Source organism: Somniosus microcephalus, chromosome 21 (genome assembly GCF_052327205.1).
Source record: "Somniosus microcephalus isolate GS21.2 chromosome 21, FLI_Smic_1.0, whole genome shotgun sequence".
In the NCBI taxonomy this organism is placed as follows: Eukaryota; Metazoa; Chordata; class Chondrichthyes; order Squaliformes; family Somniosidae; genus Somniosus; species Somniosus microcephalus.
In genome coordinates, this window is record NC_141007.1 from 36,507,334 (window position 1) to 36,527,437 (window position 20,104).

Here is a 20,104-nt window from a genome sequence, read left to right on the forward strand (position 1 = left end):
GCACCCAGGAAATGTAGCCTGCCCAGCCAGTAGGTGACCAAGAAGAGGGAGAGGAGAGTGAAGAAGAAGATTGATTTGACACTCCCAGCCAGCAGCTCCTCAACTCAACCAGCAAGGCCATTTGCAGTGTCCCCCACAGAAAGTCAACAGCCTTCCATCAGCCATGCTGCAGCCACTGGGGTAGCACTGTGTGACATCAATAGGATAGGCAAAGGCACACACAAGACAGTCACAAAGGGAATGCATAAGGGTGATGATTTGATTTCTTGATGTCATATTGAATAGATAGATGTATAAAGTTGGATTGGAATGTTTGCTTTGTGATGGCTTTTATTTCAGCATCGTAGCCAAGAGAATGCTGTGATGGTCAGTAACAGAGGGAAGGTAAGGTGTGGGACTAATGTTGAAAGGGGAATTGGGGTTGTGGTCACTGGGACCGCAGGCGGAAGATACTATCCCGGATATCCCAGCCACAAAGGGGCTGTCTGGGATGCATCCTTCTGTCTCCTTCCTCCTCTTCAGCTTCCTCCTCTTCGGCTTCTTCCTCTTCTGCTTCTTCCGCTTTTGTGTCTTCCTCTTCCCTCTCGACCTGAACTCTGTTTCTCTCTCCATGGATGTTGCCTGACCTGTTGAGTATTTGCAGCATTTTCTGTTTTTGCAGAGGCATTCCTTTACCATCCGAGGCCTTGAAAGCATCCAGCAGCACTCCCTACGCACTTAAAAAACTTTTAACATCTATTGCAGCAAGTCACGACTTCAATAAAATTTTTAAAAATCCAGTCCTAAAGCTTAAATGGAAACTTACCTGAAAAATGTGTGTGTCCGTGTAAGAGGTGCTGACAGCACCTCTGTTAGTCTCTTTACACGTTGGGTTTCCCATGTGTGGTTATGACCCAGTGCTGAACTCTGCGCTAGGGTTGAAGTTGGCCGTGGTGACGTTAACTGACGTCATCAATCCGCCATTATTTTTTACAGGGCGCTAATACTTACTGACAGCCTTACGGAGAGGAGCAAAATGGAGGACGCCACGGGACCCCCTACCATTTTTTGTTGGTAACGGGTGGCATTAAGCCCCCGAATTTTTAGCCCTTAATGTATTACATTTTATCAAGTTCTTGATGGTGTCTGGAAAACATACAACTTGTGATTAAAGAACGAAAGACTTACATTTATATAGCGCCTTTCACGACCACCGGATGTCTCAAAGCGCTTTACAGCCAATGAAGTACTTTTGAAGTAGACTCACTGTTGTAATGTGGGAATTTATAAGGAAGTAACTATTTTTTAATGGTTATTTCTACACTTTTTAAAAATAAATACATATTTCAAGAGTTCTATAATATATATGAATGATCTTTATTCCTGTGCAAGCCACTGATTTAATATCGATCAATAGAAATGTAAAGGCTGTCCCTTTTGCAGCCGTTTCATTGTCGAAAAAAACATGTGGGTTTTGAAAGGCTGGAAAGTTTCTTCTTGTACTTTAAAGTTTAGCGTGCTACCCAATGAGAACATTAAGGGGGAAAAGTTCGGGGGCGCTAACGGGGCACAAAGCACCTAGCGCCAAGGCACAGCGCTGCTAACGCCTCCCGTGAAATTAAGCGGGTAGTTAGCGGCGGCGGTAGCCGGTAGCGCCCTGCAGTGGTGTGCCTCCTGTGATGACGTCATCGCCGTGCGCCGTGCCCCGCTCACGCCCCGGCTGCAAACTTGGCTCGCGCCCCCTGACCTACCACCAGATTCTATATCTGACAGGGTCAGGGGGGCGTTTTTGCGGCCAAGACGGCACAAATTAAAGGGTAGGTGCCGAGTGGCCTTTTTTTTGGGCCGCCTGCCAGCACCCGCCCCCTCTCTCCTCCACCTGCGGGGTGCCGGCCGTGATCCGTCAGCCTGGCACTCCTCTTGAGTGCCGGGCTGTTTTCCCGGCACCCCGCTCCCCGGTGGTCCAGCAGGGCCCCGGTACGTGATGCGCTAGGCCACTCCCCTTTAATCAGAGGAGGGAGGCCTACAGTACCGCGGCGCTACGTGTCGATGCTGTTGCATGTAGTGCCACGATATTCAATGGGAGCGCCCCAGGAGGGAGGGGGAGCGCTTCCATTAGCGCCCTGCCTCCTGCTTGGGGTGCTACCATTCAATTTCGGGCATGGGGGCGCTAACTTTTTTAGGCCCCAGCGAAGTAAGCGCATCAAAGGGGGCGCGAGCCAATTTTTGTCCCTAAGGGTTAATGTACTACCCAAAGAACCCTAGGTGTGTCAGATTAGATTTTTCAGCTGATATTTACGGCACCTGCCCAGCATATAGAATTATAGTTCAATAGAAAGATACGACATGGAAGGAAGACATTCAGCCCATCGAGCCGGCTCTTTGAAAGTGCTATCCAATTAGTTCCACTTCCCCAGCACTTTCTCCAAAGGCCAGCAAATTTTTCCTTTTCAAGTATATATCCAAATTCCTTTTGAAAGTTATTATTGAATCCGCCTCCACCACCCTTTAGGCAGTGCATTCCAGATCACAACAACTCGCTGAGTGAAAAATGTTTCCCTCATGTCGCCTCTGGTTCTTTGCCGATTACCTTAAATCTGTGTCCTCTGGCTACTGACACTTCTGCCACTGGAAACAGTTTCTCTTTATTGAACACCTCTATCCAATGTACCTCGTAATTTATTTTTGGGTGTGCAGCCCCTTCACAGTTTCTTTAACATTACGGAAGTTGGTCCCAGGCTGCGCTTAACCTTCTCCCCTTAACCTTCCCCAGTTTCTCTAGTCTCTCCACGTAACTGAAGTCTTTCATTCCTGGTACCATTCTAGTAAATGCCTTGACATCCTTCCTAAAGTGTGGTGCCCAGAATTGGACTCGATACTCCAGCTGGGGCCTAACCAGTGTTTTATAAAGGTTTAGCATAATTTCCTTGCTTTTGTACTCTATGCCTCTATTTATAAAGTCAAGAATCACATATGCCTTTTTAACAGCCTTCTCAACTTGTCCTGCCACCTTCAGAGATTTGTGTACATACACCTCCCCCAGGTCTCTCTGTTCCTGCACACTCTTTAAAATTGTACCATTTAATTTATATTGCCTCTCCTCATTCTTCCCACCAAAACATTTCTGAGTTTTGTGTCATCTGCAAACTTTGAAATGATGCCCCTGTATTCCCAAGTCCAGGTCGTTAATCAAAAAGAGCAGGGGTCCTAATACCGACTCCTGGAGGACACCACTGCACATTTCCCTTCAGTATGAAAACAACCGTTCACCACTATTCTCGGCTTTCTGTCCCTTAGCCGGTTTTGTATCCACGCAGCCACTGCCCTTTTAATCCCATGGGCTTCAATTTTTGCTAACAAGTCTATTATGTGGTTCTTTATCAAACGCCTTTTGAAAGTGAACAACTAAAAAATGTGTCTCGTGCACTCTGTGGAACCGGATTTGAATATCCACATCAGATTCTGTGCATGTACAGTAACTGGACCATGTCTAATTGGCTCTACCCTCACTTGCAGTATATATCCAAGGAGATTAATTGATTTGTTAGTCTTCGCTTAAGTAAATTTATGGTTGTGACTGATTTATTCACTAACTTCTTTTGCAATCTTTATCGGATTTTTATCACCTGGATCATATATTGTTTAACGTCTAACAACTTTGAACCAGGTATTGTCTATTTTCAGAGAATTTTTAAAAAACCTGGCCTTTTAGGAATAATGTTTCTGTGGGCAGTCTGGTCTGCTCAGTGTTCAATGATACAGTACACATAGAGTGACAGGATGGCACTTTCTACTCACAGTTCCTCACCTAGTAAGATCCTCAGCTTCAAAGTTCCTGGGTTGGCAGAGTTCGTGAGTCAGCACTTATGCCTTTGCAGGACCAGAAATGCTGGTATTCCGCTGGAGAAGCACTCTGGTTAAATTCTGTTCAGTTTCAGGGTGTGTCGAAGAAGGCCGTGCAAAAATAACTGAGTTAGGACAGAATGATGTCACGCATCCTAAATTCTGGAACTTCCACCATCCCATCCACCCTTGAGAATGTGCGGCAGTCTTTAAAGGCGCAGTTTGTCAGGATGTGCCCAGTGATGTATATGAGCACTGGTAGAATGCTGTGTGCTTTCGAATTTTCCAATCGGGAAGGGACTGATGGTAAATGTCCTGGAGCAAAGCAGAGAGCCTGATGATGACACTGGTGATGCTGAAGACCTGGCCCTTCAAGAATAGGAAACAGGTGCAGTGACAACCGCTGCTAGATAGCTGAACGACAGACTTATTTGGCACACCTTTGCAGATGAATAGACCACTCTTATTTGGAAGTCTGAGCACATAAAAGATCTGCCACTCTAACCAACCCTATGGTCTAAGTAAAATCCATGCTCCTCACAGTTAGCTATCACACAATCAACATCTCTGCATTACGTGCTCCCTGTTGTCATATGAAAGAACCAAACACCAAGCAGTCCTTACATCAAATATTCCAGTGATTTATTATTACTATTTACAAAAACATTTGTTTTGTCATCGCCGGCACCCCTTGTGACCGCACAAGCTTTTCTCTGCCCTAACACTTCTTGCACATGCTACCAGAGGGCCTTTGGGTCTGAGCTGCTGCAAACTATGTTGAGTCTCTTGGGATGGAGGTGGTCCTTCTCTCAGGGGGGCCAAGTCCTGGGACGGACACAGGACAGGCCGACTTTGTCAAGGGCTTCTTGGCAGCTTAGTCCTGCGGAGAGGAAGAGCTTCTGAGGGAGCTGGCCGAGTGCTCCTCTGTGCTGCTGCCATGAGGGGAAGAAGCCTCTGAGGCAGGCAAAATAGGTACTGCACTCTTACAAGGAGCAGGATTCTGGCCAACCAATTCAGTGGGAGAACGGCCCTCATGAGATCAAAGAGATCCTGAACATGCCTGAGAGAGCCAATTGAATATCATTCAGTCTCTCCGAGGTGCTGCCCTCTACACTTTGCCCTCTCCCGACCGTCCACTAAAGCCAGCAGGTTAAAGGTTAAAGTTCAACTTCGTGTGCAGATGGATGTCATTTGTTGCTAGCACACATACACGTGGCATGTGGCCTGCTTCTTCACTTTGGTTTTAAAAACTTGCTATAATTCAGTTTGAAGTAAAGTATCAGTTTGCCTGCCAGGCTACGTGCGCTGTGTAATTTATTGGTCAGATCTACCGTGCCGTGCTAAAAATGAAATGCCAGCTTGACTGAACTCTCCCAGTTGATAGTAGCTCTGCTCAGTGAGCCTGGAACCACAGGAGACTTGCAGTCCCACTGACTCCAGCTAAATATCGCCATCGGTGCAGAACTGTAACCGTGCCGAATGAACTGCAAGTTTAAATTAAATCAGGAGTATGATAATAATAATGTGGTCACATGCTATTTCTCCCTCCTACCCTCCAAATTTCACCCATGCTCTTCTGAAGGTACTGATTCATGCTGGGCACAATTCCACTGGCATCAGTTGCTCTTTTGTGCCGTGTCCAAGTAGCCATTCTTCATGCGCAAGACCTGGCTAACCTTTCCCCGGAGGCTCTGAGGCCGATTGTAATAGCACTGTCCCAGGCTGAGATCAGCTAACTCAGCATACACAAGGGATTCAACCAGAGAGCGTCTGTTCCCAGGTGCTCAGTTCTAGACTAGGCTGCACACTTAGCATGTCTCTATTTCTCAAAGTATTCCTTTTGTATATATTGACATACTTGCTGCCTCCACACTGCCATTTTTGAGCCAGAAGGCTCGGAGAATTTAGATCAATTAGATCCTCATAGCAAACAAAGTATTTGCAGCACAGAAACAGGCCATTCGGCCCAACAGGTCTATGCCGGTGTTTATGCTCCACATGAGCCTCCTCCCACCCCTCTTCATTTAACCCCATCAACATATCCTTCTATTCCCTTCTCCCTCAGGTGCTTATCTAGCTTCCCCTTAAATGCATCTATGCTAGTCACCTCAACTACTCCCTGCGGTAACGAGTTCCACATTCTAACTACTCTCTGGATAAAGTGGTTTCTCCTGAATTACCTATTGGAATTATTCGTGACTATCTCATATTTATAGTCCCTAGTCCTGGGTCTCCCCCGCAAGTGGAAACATTGGCCGCGATTTCCCCTACCTTGGCAGGTCCGGGGTGGGCGATGTCGGTGGCGGGTCCAGCCCGCTTGGTAGAATGATTTTCCGCTGATTGGGCTTGTTAAGCCCGCCCAGCGCGTTTCCCAGCCAATTGAAGGAAGTGGGTCCGATGACATCATTTGATGACGCGTAATCAGCCGGTTTCCTTAAAAGGACCATGCGCAAATTTATTTTGACATTTGTGCTGTCAGTGTTCTACAGCATTGAGGTGCTGCAAACACTGATGAGCACTGCACAGAGGTACATGGATGCACCCAGGCTCTCCCATAACTCCCTCCATATGCTTATAGAGGAAGTCACAGCACGCAGGGAGGTTCTCTTCCCTTCCCATGGGCGGAAGACACCTCCCCAGGAGATCAATGCCGCCTGGTTGCACATTGCACAGGAGGACCCAAGCAGGGATGTCATCAGGAGGACCTGGGTGCAGTGGCGCAAACCTTTCAATGATCTCAGATGATCACAAAACGTTACTGCAAAGCCACACTCAACCTCATCCTGCTGTGCTACTCATCACATCCCCATCACTCTGCCTTCCCTACCCTACTCCTGCACATCCTTACTCACACCAACTTACCTTGCACCTCCACCCATCCCTCTCTATCTACATTATTACTTCCCCATCTCACTAGCTGCCCCTCACACGCACCCTCATCCTAGTCCAATCATAACAACTAACAACACACAAGGGTAGGCACTTGGGTCTTTTATCCAATGTTCATGTAAAGTTTCTGTTAATGTGGTGTCAAACATTGAAACCTTTATTTTTAACACTTTGCATTCTTGGATAGATTTGGGTGCACCTTTGGAAGTGTCTTAGTGAGTTGCAATGAATGGTGAGACATAACGGTACCCCCTGCAATGGCGATGAGTGTGAAAGGAATGGCTTGGGCATTGTAGGGCATTGGTATTGGTGTGGGGTGGTGCCAACCTGGTACATCAAGTGGCAGCCAGGGTGTATAGCGTCAAGTGAAGTAAATCTGGCCATGGTGAGGCCATCCCTGGCCTCCTGGGCAGCAATGTGGTCGGGTGCTGATGCCCTCTGTCTTGTGCAGCATCAGGTGATTGCGGAGAAGGTTGGTGTTGTTGTTGGTGCTGCTAGTGTGCCTGGTGCTGCTGGTGTTTGGGCTGATCGTGGTGGGATTCTGAGGACCAAGGTGAGATAGTTTCAAGGGCACCGATGCTGATGTAATAGATGGCAGGTGAACTTGAGATGACAGAAACAATCTGTCAGTGGTGAGAGAAGTTGTTCCAATGAGGTGGCCCTGGATAGAGAGTTTGCTCCAAACACGTGCAACCTGCATAAAGCTCAATCTGTCTTCCAAATGCAGTAAGCAACAGCTTCTGATCTTGGAAAGTGAACAGCTCTGAGATGGGAGCTTTTATAGCACATTTGCAGTTGTCAAGTAATGAGATAATCCCATGTTGATTCAACTCCCAACCTGACGTGATCCCTGAGCAGCGTTGACCTCATGGGCGACCTCGTAAAATGTAAAGGTGAGCTCAAAATACTACGTAATGGGCTGTTAACAAGGTCATAATTACATAAATTGCCTCCCCCACCGCTGCGAGTCGGGTCTGTTCAGCCCTGACAGACCCAACATCTGGGAAAGCAGCGTGGTGGCAAGATGACAGCGGGTTCCTGACCCACTGTCGCAAAAAAAAATTCCCACCCGACCCACCACCAAACTCGCCCGCTGACCCCCTGAAAAATTCCCCGCATCTTCTCTACTCTATCAGACCCTTTCCTAATCTTGAAGACCACTATCAGGTCACCCCTCAGTCGTCTCTTTTCCAGAGAAAAGAGCCCCAGCCTGTTCAATCTTTAGCTGTAGTCATCCCACTATTTTGTGGGGCACAGTAGGCTTCCTGCCCTTTCCTCCTCTTTCTTGCAGCCCAGTGCAAATTTATGCAACTAACCCATTGAGAATGATAAGTTTAAATAGGAGTTGGGGCTACTATTTGAATCCAGCACCTCAGTATGGGAGTCCAATGATCTAACACTAGAGCTACTCGATTGCCATGTAGCTCCAGTTTTATACTTTGCTGGTCTGGCTAATTATCAAAAGAGAGTCCACTAGTAAATATGAGTATTATTCAGTACTGTGCACAGGGGGCAGACAGGGCCTCAGTTTTATGTCCCATCCAAACTGCAGCACCTCCAATGATGCAACACACTTTTAGTAGTGCACTGGGATATCAACCTAAATCATGGAGTGGAGCCTAGGTGTGTGGCTGGAACTCACAACCTTCTGAAACCAGATGTGAGAGTGATACTGACCGAGCCAAGCTGACACAGGAGAGTATTCTTTACAATACTACATAATACAACCACCCCACTCCATACACCATCAGTTGTTGTACCAGAGACCCACCACAAACATACCACAAACATACCACACAACACAAAACACAAGGCAAAGATACCACATGAGGAATACACCACAGTACAACTGCAAATACACTATAAACATACTATTTGGGACCACATAACACAACAACAACTAGCATTCATATAACATCTTTAATGTAGAAAAATGTGCCAAAGGGCTTTTTAGAGGAGTGAGGACAGATGGATGCCAGGCCACAGAAGGAGAGGAGCGATGACCAAAAGTTTGGTCAAAGACTTGGGTTTTAAGGAGGTTTATAAAAGAGGTAAGGGAAGTGAAGAGGCAGGTGTGAATTCCAGAGTGTGGGGCTTAGGTGGCTGAAGGCACAGTTGTCAATGGTAGGGCAAAGTGAGGGGGATACACAAGAGGCTGGAGTTAGACAACAGATTCAGGAGAGGTTATAGGATTGTAGGAGATTACAGAAATATGGAAGGCTGAGGCCTTGGAGTGATTTAAACAGATGGACGAGAATTTTACATTTGAGGCATTTGGGGATTAGGAGCTAATGTAGGTCAGTGAGAACTAGGATGATAGGTGAGAGGGACTTGGTGCAGGATAGGATATGGGCAGCAGAGTTTTGGATGAGCTGAAGTTTATGGAGAGAGGGGAATGGGAGGATGGCTAGGACAGCATTGGAATAGTCGAGTCTGGAGGTGACAAAGGCATGGATGAAGGTTTCACTGGGAGACGGGCTGAAGAGGAGGTGGAGGTGGGTAATATTACAGAGGTGGCAGTAGGCAGTCTTTGTGATGGAGAGCCTAGTTCAGGGTCAAACAACACCAAAAATATGCTATGCTACAGCACATACTTGGTGCGCAGCACATGGCTCACAGGAAATACACAGGTACACAGCATAAAGATGGCACACAGCTTAAACACATCAAAAGGCACGTGGCGCATAACATAAAACACAACACACAGCATATGGCATAAGCACAAATACAACATAAACATGGCATACAACATAAACACACCAAGAAAACACAAACGCATCTAACTGTTCTGTAACTGCTTTTGTAGTGAACATACTTTGAAATATAGAATTAAAGTAGGACATTCCTATGAATGTAATATTGTACTTGGCTGATTGTGAGCTTCTGAATAACCCTCATTTTGTTCTCTTTCTATGGTGTTTGTCTTTATATTGCCATATAAATGGGTCAGCTTTTTCGCCCTCATGTGGCACAGCTCAAACGAAACGGGTTTTACAGAGGAGAAGAGATACTGTTCTAAAGATATCAGGAGAATATAAAAAAACACAGATGCTTACTTCTTAAATAAAATCTGAATCCTGATTCTTCCTTATTATATAATTCTCCTCAACATATAGGAGCTACTTTTCTGGCAAACATTTCAGCGACACTTAAATTATGAATTGATTAATGCAACAACACAGTCAGGATTTCACAACACACAGTTGTCTTTTCTGTAGGCTGATTGCCATTGTTTCCTTCATGATTTCTCTTTTTTTTTAAGTATGTCAGTAAAAGGTGACGCTGGTCACATGATGTTGCGTTAACATAGGGTCCATCAGGGTGAAATAAAGGATTAGTGTTTAGCTGAATGCCCCAAGTCGATGCACTACAAATAAAGCTGACGTGTAGATTTTTGTTCTCACCCACAGCAAGGCTGCATTTAACCTACTCCATGGCAACCACAGACTGTCACCCTAGCAACTGCTTCTCATGATGTCATCTTCTTCGATGGTTCAAGAGAAAATGAATTGAAGGTTTGCTTTGCAAGAGGTCAGAATATACAATACGAGGAGGCCACTCTCAGGCCAGGAGCCTGAGACTCCCAGTATAAGTAATAAATTAAACCTTTATAAAGGATGAGGATATGATAGTAGTACACGGAGCTAGAGATCGAGCAATGGAATCAATGGCACTTTTAACAAAATGCTGTCAAGAAACTTCAAATCTGAAGAATGCTTCTATATAAAGGACCAGAAAAGATAGAAAACTAATTGGAATAGGCAGTGGTGTAAAAAAAACAACAACAACAAAGAGTGTGATTGACTAAAAGAATGAAAAGATGCACATATTGTCCATGAGAAATGGCAGTAAATGCAAATCTTTGCAAATCTGGCTCTTTTGAAGAATAGGAAGGCAGGCTGTGAAACAATCAAAGACCCATCTGAGTTAGTGACTTGGGTAGATAGCAGAACAACTATCTCCATAGAAATAAGGCTTCTCCCTGACAAATCAAGCACCCTACCCTACACAAATTACAATTCCACAAGACGGTGTCTGGTCAGAGCAAATGGGAAATTAAAGCTAAGTCTGCTAGACGCCACCGAGGGCAGCCACAATTCTCTGTCCCTTTATTTCTAAGTTTGGTTTGAATCCATGCTGGTTGCCTAGGCTTTCAGAGTCTCATTGGCAACCACCACAGCCATACTATGCCAATTATAGACACAGTGTCACACTATTTTCAGTAGTTTTGAAACAACAGTAGTACTCGAATATAGGTCCAATCACATAAAAACCTGTAATGCCTGATGATATTAATGGATATAATTTGGAATTATACAGTGCTGTTGCACCATGGATTTGAGACTCGTATTTGCTCAGAGTGATGTGAAGCTAGCGGAATGAAGTTATACTGCCGGATATAGCCAAGCAAAGTGGGTGCTCTGTGCACACATGCAAATACATTTGCTTAGATCGATCTTTACCAAGTTCCAGTAATTTTTTTATGTTAACAAATAGCAGGAGTTACAGTTAGTTCTGAGAGGGCTAGGCAGACTGGATGCAGGGTGCAGGGAGGATGTTTCCCCTGGCTGGGGGGGGGGGGGGGGGGGAGTCTAGAACGAGGGGTCACAGTCTCAGGATACGGGGTAGGACATTTAGGACTGAGATGAGGATAAATTTCTTCACTCAGAGGGTGGTGAACCTGTGGAATTCTCTACCACAGAAGGCTGTGGAGGCCAAGTCACTGAATATATTTAAGAAGGAGATAGATAGATTTCTAGACACAAAAGGCATCAAGGGGTATGGGGAGAGAGCGGGAATATGGTATTGAGATAGAGGATCAGCCATGATCATATTGAATGGCGGATCAGGCTCGAAGGGCAGAATGGCCTACTCCTGCTCCTATTTTTCTATGTTTCTATGTTAGTTGGCTCTCTTCTAACATGCGTCTGATGCAAAGCTGAAGTAGTTTGAGACTAGCTCCTCGAGCTGGAGTCCTTGCTCAAAATTCATTCCTAGCGACTTCACCCTTGATTTATACCACATACGTTACACTGGTGTGAACTGCTTTGCATCAATGCAAAATGTATAGTGTTTATGATGGACACTAATCCATAGCGGATGCTCGGGAATGATCACAAGACAAATATCAAACCAAGGGGTTTATTGCAGTGTCATAAACTATAGAAGAAAAGTTTGAGCTGTTTATAACGTCATCCGAATCCTGAGATTAGATCCTTTATTGACAATGCTCCTGTAAATCTGTTTTATTTTATAACACTAGTTCAGCTCACATGATGTGGCTCATTGGTATTCCAGGGTCTGCAGCATTGTTGTGGTGTTTAGCTGCTAGCCTGTCCTGTCCTTTTAAAGCCACTGCTCAGGTGGTACTTGTGGGGAGGAGCTCTCAACAGGCAAATCAGACCGGTTGATCACAGGCTAATTACTGCTTCGAGTGGAAATTTCTCTAGATTTTCAGCAGCTTGGATCCTCTCAGAGAGAGAGAGAGAGAGCTCAATATAACTGAAAGAAAAACCAGCAGAAAGTGACTGGCTTTCGTTCTCTTTTTTTCAAGCCTGTTCACTTGTGATTTGCTGGTGTTTTATACAAAATGTGATGCTTGAAGTGCGACATCCACTGCTCCCCTTAATTCTTTTTGGCTGCGCGGCAGTTTCGTGTAAAAAGTCGGGGCCGGGCTGCGCGACTGTGCAACTTAGAGCGAACGTTGGTGACATCTGAATTATGATATTTGAAGTGTGATGAATGTACTGGATACAAGACTTTTATATACATAGATATAATACACACGCTTGTGTATATATATATAATACACACACACATATATCTATCTATAGCCACACATATGCACACACAGATATAGCTATATACATATATATATATAATATTTAGCGTTAATTTGTGGAACAGTAAACAGTTTGGGGGAGAAAGTCATTATAGCCCAAGGAATGGGCGCTAACTTTGGAAAAGTATGAGATTTAGCGCCAGGCACTAATGAATCTCGCTGCACGCAAAATTCAGTGTCATCACTCAAAGAAAGGATGGGAGTTAAATCAAGCGCTAATGACCTAGCTCAGTGGAGTTAGACTCAAAGTGCTAAGCAATTTCAGGTGCAGTCTAATTGCTAATCATCATTGCCACAGGCTCTTTCCAGTTCTAAAAGGGGAGGTTCATTCATGCTGCAGAACCTTATTCTCAGCATTGCTGGTTCTGCAGCTGTCTCAGCAAGCAGCAGAAGGCCGAGGAGGAGGAACCGGACCACTGAAGGAGGTGTCATTATGACAGATCAACGGCCCAGGGAGAGAGCTCGCAGATTCTGCGACCAATAATTGGAGGTGTTGGTCTTCGCTGTGGAGAGACGGAGGGCGGTGCTCTACCCGGCAAGTGGCGGGAGGCCTTCGCCACAAGTCTTCCGTGGCATGTGGAGGGGGGTAGCCCAGCAGGTCTCAGGTAGCACTGTGGTCCCCAGGACCCACACACAGTGCAGGAAGAAATTTAACAACCTCAGTCGGGTGGTCAGGGTGAGTCAATGCCTCAACAAATGCTACATACCACCATCTGAACCACCATCTGCACAGACTGCCCAAAGCACCACACCCCCAGCACTCACACACCAACAATCTCCACCTATCAACACTCACACCCACATCTCACACCTTGCACACAGATTGCTCCCAAACACATTGCTCTACACTCACTCACACACTTTCCTCTCTCTTGCAGGCCGAGGTGGCTCACAACAGGAGGGAGCAGGAGCGCACAGGCGGGGGAACAACCTGACACCCAACCACTGTCTGAGCTAGAAAATCGAGTGCTGCAGATTATTGGGCGCCAGGTGGTGGGCACCATGGCCGCCAGCGATGTTGACCCCCTTGGGGACAACAACAGTATGTTCATCCCTACTCCTTCATCTCACATCCCACTTCTCCCTCATCCCACAAGCCTTTCCCACTTCCCAGCTAATCATGCTGTATGCATGCATTTCTCCTTTCTTGCCCCCTCCCCTCACCTTAACCCAAACCTTGTGCCTTTATGCTTTCAGATAATGAGCAAGCATGTGAGGAGCCTGTCCTTGAGGGCACCGTAGAGAGCGAGGCGGGAGAAGAGTGTAATGATATCAGCAAATAGTGATGGTATTTGCCTGTTTGATTATTTATGCCTTACCAGCATATTTGCCTGATTGATTATTTATGCCTGACCAGCAGAGGGCATGTGAGAGACAAGCAGTTTAGTTTTAGTTTCGTTTCAGATGGATCTCTAAGATGGTGTCTCCTGTAATGCTGTTAACTGAGTTGAACAAACTTTAGATAAAAAGTCATTCTCTTTCATGAATGTGTCATCATTGAACCCACATAGAAATCAATACATGGTGTCAGAAGTGATTGAAAGAGATGAAGAGGAAAAATCTGAAGTTAAATCAGCTCTCCACATATTAGCAAGCCAAAAGAGAACATCGTTACTTACCGTTGGAGAATAGCTAACGAAGTGAAAAATGGAAGGTTTACACCCACCGGCGAAGCTTCAGTTGACAGGTAATGTGGCTGAAAATTGGAGGAGATTCAAACAACGTTTGGAGTTGTATTTATCAGCAATCGGAGCTGACGAGAAAAGTGATAAAATGAAAGCGTCAGTGTTCTTACATGTCGTGGGTGATGAAGCGCTGGAGGTGTATAATAACTTCACATTCGCTGCTGATGGAGACAAAATGAAGCTGGATAAAATAATGGAACAGTTTGAGGCCTACTGCATACCTAAACGTAACGTGACGTTTGAGAGGCACAGATTTTTCACATGTGTACAGAAAACGGGAGAGACTATTGATCAGTATGTGACTGAACTGAGAAACAGAAGCAAAACATGTGAATTTGGGGGACTGACAGACTCGCTGATAAAAGACAGACTGGTGTGTAGTATTCCAGATAATGGTCTAAGGGAAAGACAGCTAAGAGAGCAAAATCTAGACCTGGGAAAAGCCATAGCACTGTGTAGGGCTACAGAGACTGTGAAGTTACAGGCAAAGGAGCTGTTCAGTGACAGTAGCTGCAACGTGGATGCAGTGAGAAAGAATGGACACAAACCGTTTAACAAAAAGAGCGCCAATGTGAAAAAAGAGGCGTGGCCAGCGAACAATAATGAAAGGGGCAATCGAAAGTCATGTAGTCGATGCGGTACACAGCATCCACCAAAAAAGTGTCCAGCATATGGTAAAACATGCAATAGTTGCAACAAAAACAACCATTATGCCCGTTGCTGTAAGAACCAAGCGCAACAAAGCAAGGTCCATACAGTAGATGAAAGCGAGATAGAGGAGTTCTATGTAGATGTTGTGTCTGAAAACAAAAAAGAAAAAAGAGACTGGATGTTGACACTAAAAGTGAATGACATACACATTCCATTTAAATTGGATACTGGAGCACAAGTTAATGTGATATCAGAGACTGATTTTAAGAAAATTAGACCCAGACCAAAGATACATGGAATAAAAGTGAAAGTGACAGGATACTGAAAGGAAAATGCATTGTCAAAGTGACACACAAGGACAGAGAGCACACGCTAGCATTAATCGTGGTGCCAAAGGATGTGCAGGCCATACTAGGTTTAAAAGCCTGTGAGAGACTGAACCTGGTAAAGAGAGTCCTCGTTGTGGAAAGCGAAGGAGAGACAGTCTATGATGAACTCATGAAAGAGTACACCGACCTATTTCAGGGTCTAGGCTGCCTTCCAGGAGAACACACGATCAGAGTAGATAAAAGTATGCCAACGGTCATACATCCATGCAGAAAAGTTCCGTTTGCTCTTCAAAAGCAACTGAAGGCAGAGTTGGACAGGATGGAAAGCCTGAACGTGATTCAGAAGATAGATGAGTCAACTGAGTGGGTGAGTTCCCTCGTTGTTGTGGACAAAAAGAATGGAAAGCTCAGAATTTGCCTGGATCCAAGAGATCTAAACAGAGCAATAAAGAGAGAGCACTTCAAGCTTCCTACACGTGAGGAAATCATGTCACAGTTTGCAAATGCAAAGTATTTCAGCAAGTTAGATGCATCATCAGGATTTTGGCAGATGAAACTGGACGAGGCAAGTTCAAGACTGTGCACGTTCAACAGTCCATTTGGCAGATACAGATTCCTAAGGTTACCATTTGGCATTGCCTCAGCTCCTGAAGTGTATCACAAAACTATCCATATGATCTATGAGCACCTGGAGGGAGTTGATACATCAATGGATGACATCATAGTATGGGGAACCACGAGAACTGAGCATGACGAGAGACTGAAAAAGTGCTGGAAGCAACAAGGAAAACAAACCTGAAGCTGAATAGAGAGAAATGCCAGCTCGGGGTGACAGAACTGACATTCGTGGGAGATATCCTTAGCGGTGAGGGCATCAGACCAGATCCCAGAAAGGTGTCCGCCATTGAGAATATGCCAAAGCCACAATGTAAAAAGGACGTGCAGAAGTTTAATGGAATGATTAACTACATGGGTAAATTCATATCCAACCTCTCAGAAAAGATGGTGCCACTGAGAAGACTAACTGAAAAGAACATAGAATGGGAATGGAATCATGAGCATGAGAAGTCATGGAGCGATCTAAAGAAACTGCTCACAGAGGAACCAGTTCTGAGGTTTTATGACCCAGCGAGACCCATCAAGATATCATCAGATGCATCACAGAGTGGGCTCGGTGCCGTTCTTCTGCAACAATATGACTACTGGCAACCTATTGCATATGCATCGCGCTCAATGACAGACGCGGAGACGCGATATGCTCAAATAGAAAAGGAGCTGCTCAGCATCACATACGCCTGTGAAAGATTTCACCAGTTTGAGGCAGGACAAGCAATCAGTGTAGAGACTGACCATAAGCCCTTGATTGCATTGTTCCAAAAGCCACTAAATAGCTGTCCGCTTAGAATACAAAGAATGATGATCAGGCTGCAACGATATACACTGAATGTTGCGTACACACCGGGTAAGCTGATGTATACAGCAGACACGTTGTCCAGAGCTGTTGACCCAAGTGAGCCCGCAAACACCAAAATGGATGAAAAAGTGAACGCCTACGTGGACATGATCACAAGTGCACTGCCCATAGCAGATGCAAAAATGGAGCTCATAAAGACTGAGACAAACAAAGATGAAACAATGAGACGACTGAGGAAAAGCATCTTGGATGGATGGCCCAACATGAAGCAAGACTGCTCACCTGACATGGCAGAGTACTGGAACTGCAGGGCGGAACTATCAGTGGTCGAAGACATCATCTACAAAGGAAGTAAAATAGTTATCCCAAAGAGTCTGAGAAAAGAGATGCTAAAAAGGATCCATGGAGGACATCTGGGAATCGAAAAGTGTAAGAAAAGAGCACGAGAGGTGATGTACTGGCCACGAATCAACCAAGATGTGACAAATGAGGTGTCAAACTGCACAATATGCCTGAAATATCGAGCAAGCAATCCGGTAGAACCACTAAAGCCACACCCAGCGCCAGACAGACCTTACCAGAAGGTAGGCGCTGACCTATTCGTATGTCAAGGGAAGGACTATCTTGTAGTCACAGACTATTACTCCCTGTATCCAGAGGTTTGTAGACTGTACACCACCACTGCAGATGCTGTGATAACATGTATGAAAGCCATATTCTCCAGGCATGGTGTGGCAAGCGAGGTCTTCACAGACAACGGACCCCAGTTTTACAATGCAAGTTTCCGACACTTTGCCAAAGAGTGGGACTTTGTCCACACAACGTCAAGTCCTCACTTTCCACAGTCCAATGGACTAGTGGAAAAATCGGTCCAGACAGTGAAAAGACTGATGTACAAGGCAAAAGACAGTGGAACTGACTTCTACCAGAGCATGCTTGTATACCGCACAACGCCGCTCGAGTGTGGTATGTCACCAGCCCAACTCCTTATGGGACGTCTGCTAAGGTCAAACCTACCCATCCCGGAGAATGTCCTGAAAACAAAAGAGGGGGAGAAAGTGAGGAAGTTCAAAGAACAACAGAAAGAAAAGCAAAAGTACTACTATGACAGAGGAACACAAAACCTACCTGAACTCCACACTGGTGACCAAGTAAGGTTCAAAGACAAAACAAACATATGGACTCAGAAGGGAACTGTCCTGAGTGAAGTTCAACCAAGATCATACACCATTCAGACAGATGAGGGTGCTGTTCTGCGAAGGAATCGTCGGGATCTTCTCATGGGACCAGCCACAGCAAGTCAAAAGACTGATACTGTTGAACAACCTGATCACACAGCTGAGAAATCATCATCTGAGGCAACAACTCAGATTCAAGGACAATCAATCAGAAAATCCTCAAGACGCATGAAGCCTCCTGAGAGACTCATTGAGCAAGTTTAAGGACTCTTGTTATAGAAGGAAGTAATGTTATCTTATTCTTTCTTCAAGTTCTAGTGTATTTACATATTTCATGTGAACACACAAAACAAGGTTAAAAAACCTTGATCATGATAATGATAATGTAAGTTCATTAAGTGTTACAGTTAAAATGCAGAGTAATACAAAGAAAACATGTTGTTAGATAAAAGTAAAATACTTTTGTTTTAAGAAAGGGAGATGTAATGATATCAGCAAATAGTGATGGTATTTGCCTGTTTGATTATTTATGCCTTACCAGCATATTTGCCTGATTGATTATTTATGCCTGACCAGCAGAGGGCATGTGAGAGACAAGCAGTTTAGTTTTAGTTTCGTTTTAGATGGATCTCTAAGATGGTGTCTCCTGTAATGCTGTTAACTGAGTTGAACAAACTTTAGATAAAAAGTCATTCTCTTTCATGAATGTGTCGTCATTGAACCCACATAGAAATCAATACAAAGAGGAGAAAAAATACAATGCGTCACTGCATGTCTCACCCTCAGGCACCAGCTCAGATACTGGCACTACACATTCTTTAGAGGCTAGTATAGTAGTGGGATCTGCACAGGGTGATACACCGGGGATGAGCGGTCTGCAGCAAGGCCAGGGGGAAAGGGTAGCTCGGGAGTTAGCTCCCTGGAGGGCGAGTTCGTGCACGAGTTCTGCTGCACAGGACTCAGATGTGGACCTCGATGAGGAGGCCGTTAGAAGAAGGGTGATGGGCATGCACACGGAGATGATAGGTGCAATTGCAAGGGTGCCCGAGAGCCTCTTGGCAATGGTGAAGAGCATGGAGAAGTCCGCCCTCAATATTGCACAAGGTTCTGCACACACCATGGAGCCCATCATTTCCAGTCTGCAAAGGATGGTAGACTCCCAGAGAGACCGTGGCAACCCAGACCTGATGCTGCGTGTGATGGGCGATGTCGCAGCTTCCATTACAGCACAGGCAGAAGCCACGCAACATCTTAGTGCTGTAATGCAGTCTATGCTTGGTGGCATTCAATCTCAGACTGCTCTCATGCAGTTTCAGCTTGATGCCACTCAAGCTCTGACTGCAGCCATCATGGCTGGGTTGACTGCCATCCACCGGGGATCCCACGGTGTCGCAGCAGGCCAGCAATCTGTGCTGCAACAGATTGGTAGTGATGCTGAGGTGCTGCCCCGGGGGAATGCCAGCGGGTCAGTGGAGCAGGAACCTGCTGTCCTCCCTCAGGAGGACAGCATTCCTGCTCCCACCACTGGCACTCCACCATTGCCCTTGTCGTGCCTGTCATCCAGCCAGCCCAGACTGCTGCAGCCCAGCCTGAGATGGTGCAGTCTACAGCCGGGCCTTCCATGTCCAGAGCTGATCGAGGGCATCCTGCAAGGCCATCTGAAGTCTCCTGCACGGACACTCAGCAGCCTTCCACCCGCCCTGCTGCAGCCACTGGGCCAACATTTCATAGGAGCACTAGAGTAGGCAAAGGCACTGTAATGAGGGGCACTAAGGGATTAAACAAGGGTGAATAGCTAATATTATTGTTGTAAATATGTGTTCACTGATTATTGATATATTTATTAATTGGCTTTGGATGATTTTGTGGTGTTTCTCATTTCAGCTTTGCGCTGTGATATGGCCTGCGGCAGGGATGCAGTTGTACAGGGCCTTGGTGAGACCACACCTTGAGTATTGTGTGCAGTTTTGGTCATCTTATCTGAGGAAGGATGTTCCTGGCATGGAGGGAGTGCAGCGAAGCTTCACCAGACTGATACCTGGGATGGCAGGAATGACGTATGAAGAGAGATTGAGTCGATTGGGCTTGTATTCGCTAGAGTTTAGAAGAATGAGAGGGGATCTCATTGAAACTTATAAAATTCTAACAGGACTAGACAGACTAGATGCAGGAAGGATGTTCCCGATGGCGGGGGAGTCCAGAACCAGTGGTCACAGTCTAAGGATAAGGGGTAAGCCATTTAGGACTGAGATGAGGAGGAATTTCTTCACCCAGAGAGTGGTGAACCTGTGGAA